At 37.9% G+C, this 13,421-nt stretch overlaps 1 protein-coding gene across 3 annotated transcripts in view; it reads left to right on the top strand.

Annotated features, from left to right (window-relative positions):
- Positions 1-13,421, top strand: part of PALLD (palladin, cytoskeletal associated protein) — a 359,849-nt gene that overhangs the window by 268,322 nt on the left and 78,106 nt on the right. Inside the window, exon 1 of one of the 3 annotated variants that reach the window (XM_063458194.1) lies at positions 820-991. The exons of the other annotated variants lie outside the window; for them this stretch is intronic. The gene's annotated coding sequence lies outside the window, so the exon portion shown is untranslated. Of the gene's footprint in view, positions 1-819; positions 992-13,421 lie in introns of those variants that run through there. 3 annotated transcript variants of the gene reach the window in all.

Here is a 13,421-nt window from a genome sequence, read left to right as displayed (position 1 = left end):
ATACTGGGGGAGAACTCACAGAGCCATGACTACTTAAGTGAGCTACAGTGGTTATGGTGCCTAGAGTGTCCCTTAACCCTTTAAGGACACATGCCATGTGTGACATGTCATGATTCCCTTTTATTCCAGAAGTTTGGTCCTGAAGGGGTTAATGTAGTTCTTGTTATAAGCCCAGAAGATACTATTACCTGCAAGAGAACCAAAGGAACCAGAGGCCCCGATGTAACCAACATTATTATTTATTGCATTACTTAATTTGCATATAGTGAATTCATACATTTAAAGTTATAATGATATTATTCTAGTATGCAAGAGTTAATTGTTGCCATAACCAGGCAAAGCTGCCCTAGGCATGCCCAATGAGTTTACCAATGTGTATTGTTCTTTGTGGCAGTTAAAGGGTTAACACCCCCTTTTTTCTGTATCTTTTTTTATGGAAAAGCAAACCCATATTTATAGAGAATCTCTTGTTTATTTTTCTCTCCATATGTCATGTTCTCTGTCGCTGGGTTACATAGCCATATCTGGACTTAAAGCAAAATAAATACATCAATAACCTGCATAGGGTTTTTTTTAATTGGCAAATCTTTTAAATATTACTACGGTCCCAGACCCAAGTGCTCTGAATCCCCAGTGGGATGGAGAGAGGGGAAAGCATATAATCTGACTGCCATCAATGTTTAGATCTGCAGCTTCGCCTCCTTTTCTAAACACATGCAGGAATTCAGTACAGAGGGGAGGGACTTTTATTGTGAAAGTGCAGCTGGACAGGAGGAGATGGAGGTTTTTTTTTTTTTGCTCAGTTACTGAGTCATGAAGTTGGTGATTCCAGTTTCTCTGACTAATCCATACATACAGTGCAGTTACATACCTGCTAGACTTCACATCACTTTAGGAAGCGATACATGTCATCCCAGGTCTGAATCCTGCCCCTCACACTGCTCACTTGGAGTTTGCAGACACACAGTCACAGTGGAGTGGTTCCTTTAAGGTAAGGAAGATGCTATACAAAGTATGGTCCACTAATTGTGGGACTTGTGACTTACATGAAGAATTGCAATATATGTGGCTTTACCTATGGCTATTCATTCTATTATTTACCAGGGAGGGTACTTTGAGATCTTACCTGTGTTTGAGAATTCCATTTTACATTCTAATCTAAGCCATTAACCTAACTACAGTGTGCCTTTCAATTTTTCTTCCTGATAATTAGATTGTAAGCTCTTTGCAATTATTTGGTTAAGGTTTTATGTTACATGGTTTTGCTGTTTATTTTATGTTCTTTGAGATTTCTTCTGTGCCTTAAAGACATACAGTACAGAATGAATACACCTATTTGTTGTTTCCCCATTAATGCTGTGATGTAAGGCAGTAACTACCCAGGTTTTAATCACCCCCAGCCCTGGATTTGTGCATAGACCCTTTAAGGACAGAAGCTTAGTAAACCGCTTGATATCATGATGTACATGAAATCTGATAGTAAGGGGTTAAATATGTTTGTGTACATACAGCTGTGCCCAAGCTTTGCACATGAGAATGTTTAAGCCCACAATATAAATGTTTAGCCATGTGTAAACTCCTTTCTTTTGTAATTATCGACTGTCAGATATGATGTACAGTTACCTTCATCATGGCATGAAGATATTTGTGTGCCCTGGCAACACGTTCAACAAGAGGTTAAATAGGTGTAAATTTAAATTTTGAAAAGTTATCATTCATAGTTTTCAAAAAAAGTGTGTGTGTGTGTGTTTTTTTTTTTTTTTTTTATATATATATACATAATTCACTGAATAGCAATTTTAGGGGAATTGGAAAAACACATTTGATACATTTTGCAAGTTAACTGTTTTGACCACAGATCGTTCAGGACCAGGTATAGACAAGTCGATGTTTTCAAAACAGTCCTGGAATGTCAGTCAACATCACCGGATTAATTCTGTATATATGTTTTGTTTGTTTGTTTTTTACTGTTTATTAAGCAAACCCTTACATTATAATTTGCAATATGCCATCATATCCCATTGATAAGAACATACATCACCCTGTGTTTCCTGCATATGGTTCTGCACTAATTAGATCAGCTAGATGTTGCTGCATTTTAACATATTGTGAGTCCAGTGAACTCAAATGCTTTATACAGCCCTGCTGTCTAAATGAGCAGCACACATGCAAGGTCTATTTACCATCCAGTGAGTTGTTCTGACTTGATATCAAATGGGCAACTTGCCTTTAACCCCTTAAGGACACATGACATGTGTGACACGTCGTGATTCCCTTTTATTCCAGAAGTTTGGTCCTTAGGGGGTTAAAATCATCATATCTCATTGTTCAGTGAATAAGCCCTGCTTCCCAAAAAAAAATGTAAAAAAATGTATTTTACTTTTTAATGTAATCATTTTTTTTCAGAATGTATGGTAAGGACAAAATACATTACTCCATTGTTTCAGTATTTGAAAGATGACTTTTTCTGCAGCCAGTCCAACAAAAATAATTTCAGCTGCATCGCTCATAAAATATATGGTGAATTGTGCTTTACAGTTGTGTATAATAATGTGGAATCTGGCATTCATTTCAGAGTTTTTGTGGCCACAAATCTTTCTTCCTTCCCTGTGACAAAGAAAAAATGCTTGCAGCCAGGCTGCAGATTGAGGGTCTCTTCATTTCTGGTTATTATGTAGCATTAAGAGACGCTCTGTCTGCCTTGGTTAGGTAAAGGAAAACAGCCCAGGGCGGCCCACGTTCACTTTGTGGCTCAGAACATTTGTTTAAAATTGGGTCTTGCAGACAGAAATACAGCAAAGTTTCCTGGCAGGAGGAATGTATTTTTAAGGAACGCTGGGAGGAAAATGAAAAAAGACGAGCCTTCTAATGATGTGTTTATAGAAACTTGGAAAGGGGAGATGAAGGGTTGGCTTTTGGAAAGAGCCCAGCATCTGCTGAGACAACTTACTGGAGGGTAGATTCGAACCGGTTCTTCAAGGGGCACACATTTTGTCTTATTTATAGAAGCAGCTTAAGAAGAAACATGTGTAAATATGCTTGGACTATTGGTTGCTGTGCAATCCATTCTTAATCTGTATATTGATCATCTATGTAGCAAGCCAATGCTTAAAGATAGTATCTCCCTTGACATGTATAACTGATGGCAATCAACATATTTTTGCGATTTTAAAGAAATCTTCGCATAGGTTTAAGATGGATATGTTATTGTCTAGATCAGGCATAGGCAACCTTCGGCACTCCAGATGTTTTGGACTACACCTCCCATGATGCTTTGCCAAAAAATATGGGTGTAAAAGCATTATGGGGGATGTAGTCCTCAACATCTGGAGTGCCAAAGGTTGCCTATCCCTTGTCTAGATTAATAATCTAGAATGTGGCGTATATAAGGTTCATCCTTCAGGTACAACATACTATCTAATATTCCAGTTTCATGCCTCTTCATATAGAATTGCAGTGTACCTTGTGTTATTACAGCCAGCTGTGTTTGTACTGGCAGTATATGTTGTCATAATTATCTACTTCATAAAGGGTTACTCCAACCAAAACCAGTATTTTCATAAAACTGGTTTGGGTTAGAGTAACCCTTTCTGTGGTGGTGGGCCTTACTCCCCCAAATGCAAAATAGAAAAAGGCTTAAAGGGACACTATAGACACGCAGACTACTTCAGCTCATTGAAAGGTTTTTGAGAAACTGTAATAATTACATTGCAGGACTAAGACTGCCTCCAGGGGCTGTCAATCAGACAGCTACTAGAGTCACTTCCTGGGGGTTAAGCAACTATTGGTCACCAAACTGACAATGGACATCCTCACACTCTGCATTGAGGACATCTAGCATCCGTAATATCCCCATAGGAAAGCATTGAAACCATACTTTCCTATAGGGAGGACTGAATGCACTGTCAGCGCTCACCGTGCATGGGCATTAACCCCCCCAGATGACGGTGGAGCATTGACCCAGCGCCGGTATCCCTTGGGTAAGTGTTAAAAGGTGTTTTGTTGGTTTTTTTAAGCCAGGTTAGGAGGCTTGGGGAGAGGGGGAGGGGGGGGGGGGGAAGCTTTGTATTCCAAACACTATAGAATCTCTTTAAACTTGCCTCTTTTTAATTTCTGAGTCCAAATGTTCCCGTCAGCCTGATCCTCCTTGGCTGATACCCCTCGCTAGATGAGGAAGGAGGTTATGGAGGGTGGACTGAGGAGTACGGGGGCAGAGGGGCGCTACCATTGGCTGTCTCGAACCAGCATGTGTCACGCCAATTTTGCACAGAATTCATATTGGTGTGTCAGGATCTCTAGTTTAGGACTGACTAATGAGTCCCAATGACACTGTCAGAAGTGGAGTTACTCCTCAGCAAAAGGGGTTCATCTCCATATGTGCAATGTTTCCACATACAGACTCCAGGCACCATGACCACTTCAAATCACTGAAGTGATTATAGTGCTTGGAGTAACCCTTTAAAAATCATATGCCAACATAGAATTTATATGTAACTGCTGAAGTTAAATAAACAGGATATTCTCTATTGCCATATGGGATCTGCATGAATTAGATTATCAGGATGGAAATGGTCCATTAGGGATTGAGGAAAGCCAATGATGAGGGGATATATACCAGTCACTGAATCTGAGTTCATGTAACCATGTATGTATGTCGGTGTCTGTGTACTTAACAGTGATTGCTTTCTTCGTATGTTCATGCATGTTTATGTGTGAACATTGCAGTAGTTCAGTTGTCATTTGGCCTTTTAGGTAATGTTTATGTACCTGGCTATGCTTCACCTTGGAACCTTTTAAAAATCTACACATTTCTAGTTTGCCATGAATTAAATTAATAAGTACTGGTATAATCCTTACTTTTTGAGCCTTGTTTGTTTTTAAAGTACACCTGTAATGACAAGAAATACTTGGTGTCATAAAATGTGTGTATACATTGGGGTAGCCAAATTGCTAGCAGATGTATAGTGCATAGCCTAATCCTGCACGACGCTTCAGATAACAATAGGCACCTCAGTCAGGCAAGAGCATTTATAAATGATTGAGAGAGCCTGCTCCCTAACAAACTGGTGCATATAATGCTTTTATGTTAATCCAGGAATTAATTTGGACACTTAGGACAGATACCCAACAGAAATCCTTATTCAATATGTCCATACATAATGGTGTGGTCAGCTGACCCTCTAAGCTAATCAGTTGCTCTCCATTAATAAAAAGAAAAGTTTCTTTTTAAAAACTTTGATATTATAGGTGAAACATTTACTCAAATTGGGAATGTGGACATCTTTTCTCTTAAAGCTATCCATCTTAAATACATCTTTTGTATTTTGGGACAAACCACAAATTACATTTTTCGTGTTGTCTAGGCAAAATAGTCACACCCTTAGTAATGATTCACCCATATAGATTATTGCTAATACAATATGTTATTGCATTATGTTTACTTTTCCAGATAACCACTTGGGTTCCAGTGTGTGCTAACAAGGTACATGCTATAGGTAATGTTTTGATCTAGGCATGTGAATCCGTAGATGTGTAATCAGAACAGCACCAGGGGATGTTGTTACATAGATAAATCCTTCAGTGGATCATATTGGTTACATACAGAGCATGATCATTGTGCTTTTGAAAGATGACTCCACACTGGAAGGTTCAAAGTGTAGAAGTGTCTCATAGACAGTTTATTCAGCCGAAAGAACAAATGGTTTATTATACATCACAATGATTATTTTTCCAATTTAGGGCATTGACTCGAGCTCTGCAGATTAGTTCTCCATGTGTTTTAGGTTTTTCCTTGTTTGGACCGAAAAGTCTTCAATTCAATTAATAGAATTTACTAAAAGGACAACGGTCATCACATTTCCACTTCTCATTTAAACAAAAGTTAATTAAAAGTTTATTAAATTAAACATAATTATATTTTTTTAAATTATGTATGTTTTTTGAGAGGGTGTGGGGGTTTTAACTTTTATCTGGCTGAGCATCCATGTTGAGTCAGATCACAACAGCAGGCAAGTTAGGTTGAGCAAACGTTGGTCAAATAACAGTAGATTCTGACCCAATATGGCTGCTTAGTCAGATAAAAAAAAAAAAATAAAGTAAAAATTTTCTCAAAAAATAAATCAAAAGACTTTGCTATCATTATGAAAGGCGCACAACAATATTGCTTTCTTTCCCTCAGTAATTAAATTCAAATTGGAACCACATGAATTGCACTGTCAGAGCCCTACCTAAAAGTATGCAGAACACCATAACATTCCAGTAAAACATGGCAATCTGACAACACTACCACAAGCACCATACTGGTTTTCAGAATAGGCCAATTCTGTGTGGAAATGGATTAGTATACGCATAATGTTTAGGCTAACCGTGGCACTCACTGATAGCGAGCCCACAGATTCACAAGTGTCTGGGATGTTCGTGTTAGATATCATTGGCATACCAGTGGTATAAGGCTTGAGACTGGTAATATCACAGTCACAGTGGTACCTTTATCTTCCATCTCATAATAATTCTAGAACATTCTGATTCAGCAAATGTCAGAGCTGTACAAGCTTTATGCCCCTTGCAGTCATTATGGATGGAGAGCGTGGGAGAATTTCCAGAGCAAACACTGTGGAAAAATAAAGAGCAGAATGACATCATGAAACCACAGGCCAGCTTTGGGAGAGATGCTGAAAAGCAGAGCAAGGTCCTTAGGAACATAGTTGGAGATATTGGGAATCAGACAGGCAATCTCTGCCACTTTTTTACTGTAGAAGTTAATAACACCTACTGTGTTGTGGTAATGGGCCTTAATGAGTGTGTAATCCATCCAATTGGATTCCTAAAAAAATGATTATCCGGATTACTGATACATCATCCTAAGAAAGCAAAAGCACAACATTGAAGAGAGATCGTGCAGGATCTATGATTAGAGATCCAGTTCCAACTTGCTTTGGCCTAGATTTTGTCATCCCCGTTCATTTTAGACAACCCTATTTTGGTTAATATTTAGTTTTCACTATACAGCGGTTCGATGTATAGTTAATAATATTGAATGCAGCATTTATTTTGTAGCAATACCATCCTGCAGTGTGTATTTTCCAACATGATCAATGTCGGGTTCATTGTTTAGTAGACGGAGCCCAAGATGCAGAGTAGTGCTGAAAGCAATGGACCAAGTTCACAGTACAAAGGGGATCAGATGAAGAGCGTAGTCGGGGAAAGCCAGAGGTCAGGACAGGCGGCACAGGTTCAAAGGCGATGGTTCAGGCAATGGTCAAAGATCAAGATACAGCAGGACAGTCACTAAAGGTCTTTATACAAACTGAGTGAAGAGTAAAGGGTGTGTGTTTAATAGGAAAAGTGGGTGGTTTTGTTCATTGTAGTTCCTCCCTGGTCTCCACTTCCTGTACCTTTTTAAAAGGATCTGCGCGCCCTTTGATTCTCCCAAAGCTCTGTCTCCTGTGTGGTCGTGTGTGAGAAGCGACAGCATTTGTGCAAACAGAGTTCTATCTCCTGTGTCAGAAAGCGGCGTTCGCATGAACATAAGCAGTCGGCGTGGGTGGTTGAGCCAACCGTGCCGTTTGGGGGCGGTCGCGCTCTGCCATGGCATCCTCTTGGAGTGAGAGAGAGACGCAGCGTTGGAGCACGAGGTAGGTGAGTGTGAGAGTGAGGTCCTGATAATCAATTTCTAAAGCCATATGACAACCTTGAATGATGGTTAAAGGGACACTATATAGGCCCACATCATCTCATTGAAGTGGTCCAGGTGAAGTGTCAATGTCCCTTTTAACCGTGCAATGTAAATCATTGCAGTTTTAGAGAAATGAGGACATCCAGTCCTCAATCCAGATCCACAATCTCCATAGAAAAACATTGAAGCAACACTTTACTATGAGAGGGCCTTATGCGCTCGCCATGCAGAGGGGCCTTATTCGCTCGCCATGCATGCGCAATAGGCCCCCCATCACCCGTCATGATGGATGACATTGGAGGAAGCGCAGCACCAACCCAGTGTCGAAGGAAATCAGTGCTGGAATTTGGTAAGTGTTAAAAGATTTTTTTTTTAACCCTTTCCATGCTGGGGGGAGGGAAGTGGGAACTATAGTGTAAGGAATACAGATTTGTATTCCTTTCACTACAGAATCCCTTTAAAGGGCAAAGATAGAGCGCTGCATTGTGCATGGTTTAATCCGTGCTCTGTAGATGAATAATGGAAGCTGGATTTGTATTGTTTCAGAGCCATTTATTGGATGAAAGGGAAGAAAAGTTGAACCTACATGCTCTCTTCTGCTGTCAAAACAAGGTTTCCCTGCATTTAAATGTTGCGATTTGTCTTTCACCTTGTGAGCTCATAGTAGAACCTTTTTATTTTATTTTTTTATCATCTTTGCAAAAAAAAAAAAAAAAACTTGGACTCCTTTGCCAAAGTGCCAAATCTCCAGTTCTGACCTATACTAATACGATTTTGTATGTGGATACTGAAGCTTTGTATAGCTTATGACACTACCTTTTATGGTTCCAAAATAAAAGCTGTTTGCTCATCATTGTGCCCTTTTAAAGATAATGTGTCTGAAAGAAAATGTTTTATGTTTGTATCCTGGCTGTAAAATGACACGGAATGACACATTGATGAGTATTTGTATCAGCAGAGCACAGTTTCTTTCACTTCTTTTGCTAGTTTAAGAAGTCTCCGAGTAGTCTTTAATATGAAACAAACTAAAAGAGAGTCTGAATCAAGATGAACTTCATTCCATTTATAACGGAGGTGTTAATCGCTTAGGAATGTCTAAAATTTTCAAATACTTCCCAGAATGTTACTTTTTATAGAGGAATAGAGCAAAGTACTGAGAACAAAAAAAAGAAACCATTCAGACTCTTTACTGTATATTGGCCCTATGAGATGAAGTTTTAAGTTTTTTGTTTTTTAAAGTAAAAATTGACAAGCGTTTTGGTGTCTTTTTTTGGATAGCATATTTCTTGCAAGTGAACTTAAGATGTCGTTAAATATAATGAATTCAATGGGTTTAGTACAAGCCCAACTAAACTAGATTGTCCTCGGCCCATTTTCCAGCCATGTTACATTAAGTGCACATATCATTGAATGTCACTGAGTTTTAGCTGTATAAATCGATAGGCCCTGGTTTACACAGTAGTCTGGGAACCAGCTATGTTTAAAAATTACTTTATAGTTATGACATTGTACCAAAATGTTGTTTGGCCCTTGGATGCTGCCAACAAAACAATTACACCTGGCTTCCAACAGGCAATTGTGCTTCCACCATTTTGCTTTTTGTCACCTCATGACACAGAAGCCTCCTGCAACAAACGGCTTGCTACTAGAAGTAATGGCGTGTGGGGAGAATTTGGCCAGACTTAATGGTGAAATGGGTTCAAGGAAGAACCTTGAATAATCCGTGAACAACTCCTTGAGTGTTTCCTGTATTTTCGGTGTGTATTTTCTGTGTATTGCTGACATCATGGTAAAAGTCAGCTTTCCAATATATTGTGAAAAGAATACCATGATATAATGCAGTCAGAGAAACCCCCCCCCCCCATCAAGATAAGTATGTATAATTCAGGAGTAGGATCTGTTGAACATTTCCCAAATGAGTGTTGCTTCAGTATGTGTGAAAATATAAGCAGACCTCGCTGTGGTTGTAGATCCTTTTAAACTAAATAATGGTAAACTTTGGATGGTTCATATTAACCCTTTATTTCAGTAAGAGAGATCTAGAATAAGCGAACCATTATAATATAGCTTCAATACTTGAAGCCTATGTAATGTGTGTGTTTGTGTATGCACAACCTTCAAGAAATTAGATCCTCTTTAACAATTTTAGCAAAAGATAAAGTTGTACGTTAGATGTATTTTTATTTATTTACACAAAAGTTAATAATTGCTTAACCGTTCTTTGCAATATCTGTATGTCTTCTGGTGGACATCGTCAAAAGACCCAAGTATGTCCATTTCAGGTTCGGTAGATTGCCCATTGTTTTTGTAGAACTACTATTCTCTGTTTCAGGCTTGTGGTGTTTTATTTTAGTTATGTAAATATTTAAGATCCTGTCATGTTCTGCCATGTATGAAGTGTTGCTTACATAGTGATGAACAGTTTAATCTAGAATATTCAAAATTAAAGGGACACTGTGGTCACTATAAAAATGCAATATCAATGATTTGGATATAGTGCCTAAAGTCACAGTTCTTAAGGAGTTTAACACTAAATAAGGACCATGATCTTCTGCAACCCACCCCCTGCTAAAGGCATGGCTAAGACAGAGAGTACACAACACTCACTTCTAGACATACAAATTCATACCAGGAATGGGCACAGTGCACCTAAATTCAGAAACTACCAGCTCTGAGAATATATTCCCACAGAATGGCATGACAAATATCCAAATAAGCAGAAACGTCACTTTTTGTCACATTTTTTTCATTTTTTATGCAGATGCATAGCCTATGACCTAAATGGACCGATCTTTTAAGTGAAATTTTGTCCTTCTGGGACTCCTCGCCATACTTTGGTCTAGTAACATTATTATTATTTGCAAAATGTTGTCATGTAGGAACTGTGGTGTGTCATGCCAAGGATGCATAATTCATTGTTGCACTATAGAATATTGCCATTTAATGTAATTTATATAGTGCAGATATGAATTAGCCACTTGGTTGCAAGGATGACTGAAGAGGTAGGGTGAATTGCATAGCAATGTGAAAGGGGGCAGATGATTTGCATATGGTTGATTCCTTAAATAATCTAAGGCTCTGTAAGGTGTGAGAAGTCACACATATGTGGCCTGGAAGTCTAGATCCAATGTAAACTAGCTGACTTCAGCCATATGGCCTCTACCTTTTTAATTGTTGAGTGGATTTCTCTGATATGTTAATGATCATTAGCTTTCAAGAAAACAGAAAAAAAACAAGCCTTGTGTTCCAGTATCATATCCAAAACAAAGAAACATTAATATTAAGCCTCATGTTTGTTATATTTGGAATGTGACAAACGCCATCTTCTAAACAAGCCCAAACATGATTGGCCTAACTTAACCATAGGGGAAGGGATTGTGATGTCTGCTATATTGGGTCACAAGTAAGAAGTGTTACATATCTATGGAAGGGAGAAATGGTAACAAAATCATAAAAGCAATTATTATTTATGTGGCAAGTACAAAAGATGAGATAGAAGGAAAAGTTTTTTTTTTATTTGGATTGATGTGGGTCTAGGACACAAGGGGGTGGTCACTTATTGTCTCTATAGATACACCTTAACTCCATCTCTGGATGGGGCATGGTAATCCACAGGGTATATCTTTAATGATACTGAAGTGTGCATTGTACTTGCTCGAGGGGCTAGAATCTAATTCTAAGTGAGTCACCATCTTTCTTACCAGAGACCCCCTGGGGCAGCAGTTTTACTTTGAAAAGCTGAGTAAGTGATTAGGACTTATGTTATTAATTCCCCTTTGTGTTTATCTGTTGTTAGTGTAAATCATTTGTTTATCATCTATTTTTTTGTATGCACTGTGACTATTTTTTGCTTACAACAAATATTCCTTTATTAAGTTCTGCCTTTGTCTGGTAAAGAATCACGTTACCTGAAGAGACTAATTAGTATTTTGCTGTTACATTTAGTGGGTTTTTATTATTAAGTTATCCGGGGGACCAAGGCACCCCATTTATAAATTGTTTTGGTGGTGGTAGCGTTAAAATAGTAATATTTCTATTATTATTATTAAGTGTGGGTGGTGGTGGTAAGGGGGATTTTATCATTATATCCAGTCTAGTGCAGACAAATAGTGATCTTTAACCCTTTCACCACCACAACTACGTCACGCACACTCTTGAAGTAGGGTGCGTTTATGATCTGGTGCTGTGTGTTTTCTCTGGTCTTGTAGTGAAACTCTATCAGGTTGTGAATAGCTAAGCATTATTAAAGTTGTGGTGTGTTCTTAAAACTCTCTGGTGATTTAATTAAATTTGCACATTTATTGTTGGTCATCATTTATAAATCTCAAGGTGGAGTTTCAAAATTCGGCTTTGGATATTTGATGCATAACCTGTATATTTCAGAAATTTAGACATGAACCATGGATACTTTTAAACCCAAAGCATCCCACAGTGACACATAGCAGATATTTTAGAAACTGCTCTTGAATTATAATCCTTTTGGTTCTTTGAATCATATTATTCATCACCCAGCATTGCTGATTATGGACAAAACTAATTTTAATTATGTATTATTATTCGGGCTTATGCATTAAAATAAAATGGGAAAAAAAACAAGGGTGAGGTAATGGTGAAATACAAAGGCTATAACTTATTCGCTATCAAACAAATTATGTCATCTAACACCTTCAGGGTGTGATTATTTCTTAATCACCACACCCTTTTTATATACTCATTTTGCATTCTAGAAATCTCACTCAGATTAAAATAATCTATTGTTTTTATGGAAAGTGTCATAATCTCACAGACTCAATTCACAAAAAAACGGATATGTTCTTACCTGTCTGTAGAGTATAAAAGGAGCCATTCTGCTTTGTAAGCCTCATATAGCTTATGTTTACTTCTTTTTCTAGCTTAATATTTAACACGTTCCCATGTATATGACCTGAAATTGTTTTTGCAATTAAATGAAGTGCATAAAAGGCATAAGTCAAAATGCAAGTTTGGAGATGATGCTACATGGGTTGTTTTGAAGACTATGTGGTGTATTGAGCTCTTGGGCGTTGCGATAAGCTCTGTGTATCCTTGTAGTCTGGCCTTTTCCAGCAAGTCCTGTTTACATCCTGGCATGTCATCTACCGGAGCCGATGTCTGTACTGTACTATCGCACATGTGCAAGATTACAACAAGGTGTATGGAGGACCTAGTGAGACCACAGGATTCTCATAGACAGAGCTTTTTGAGTATGTGAGTATTTCATTAAAAAATGTATCTTTATGAAATACTCATGTTAGATTGAGGGTTGACAGAGCCGTTTTAAAATAAGACATGCAAAGTAAAGAAAAAAATGCATGGAAAAAATAGAAACAAATTGGTGATATTTTCCAAAATTGACCATGTTGCAGGTTGGTCTCTATACAGATACATAGTCTATGAAAGTTGATTTACATGGCATTCATATTTTAACTTGTATTTCATCACGGGATTAACCTTCCAGTTGGACAGAGGGCTTTTCATTAGCAAGAAATTTGTTTGGCGTGTGTATTTGGCCTTTATTGCAACACATGTAGCTTGGTAATGTTTATCCCTTAAAAGGAGAAAAGGGATTGTTAAAATAAATAAGAGTTAAGCAAAGAAGATATTTAAGTAATGACCCGTCATTATCTGTCATTAAAACTGCATTTTAATACTTCCTGCTTTGCAATCTTGTGGTTAATCCTTTGCCTTCAGTTTGCAGTTGATGCTAAAAAAATATTCTTTTTTTAAA

This window comes from Pelobates fuscus, chromosome 6 (genome assembly GCF_036172605.1).
Source record: "Pelobates fuscus isolate aPelFus1 chromosome 6, aPelFus1.pri, whole genome shotgun sequence".
Classification (NCBI taxonomy): Eukaryota; Metazoa; Chordata; class Amphibia; order Anura; family Pelobatidae; genus Pelobates; species Pelobates fuscus.
This window is presented reverse-complemented; position numbering and strand designations above follow the sequence as displayed.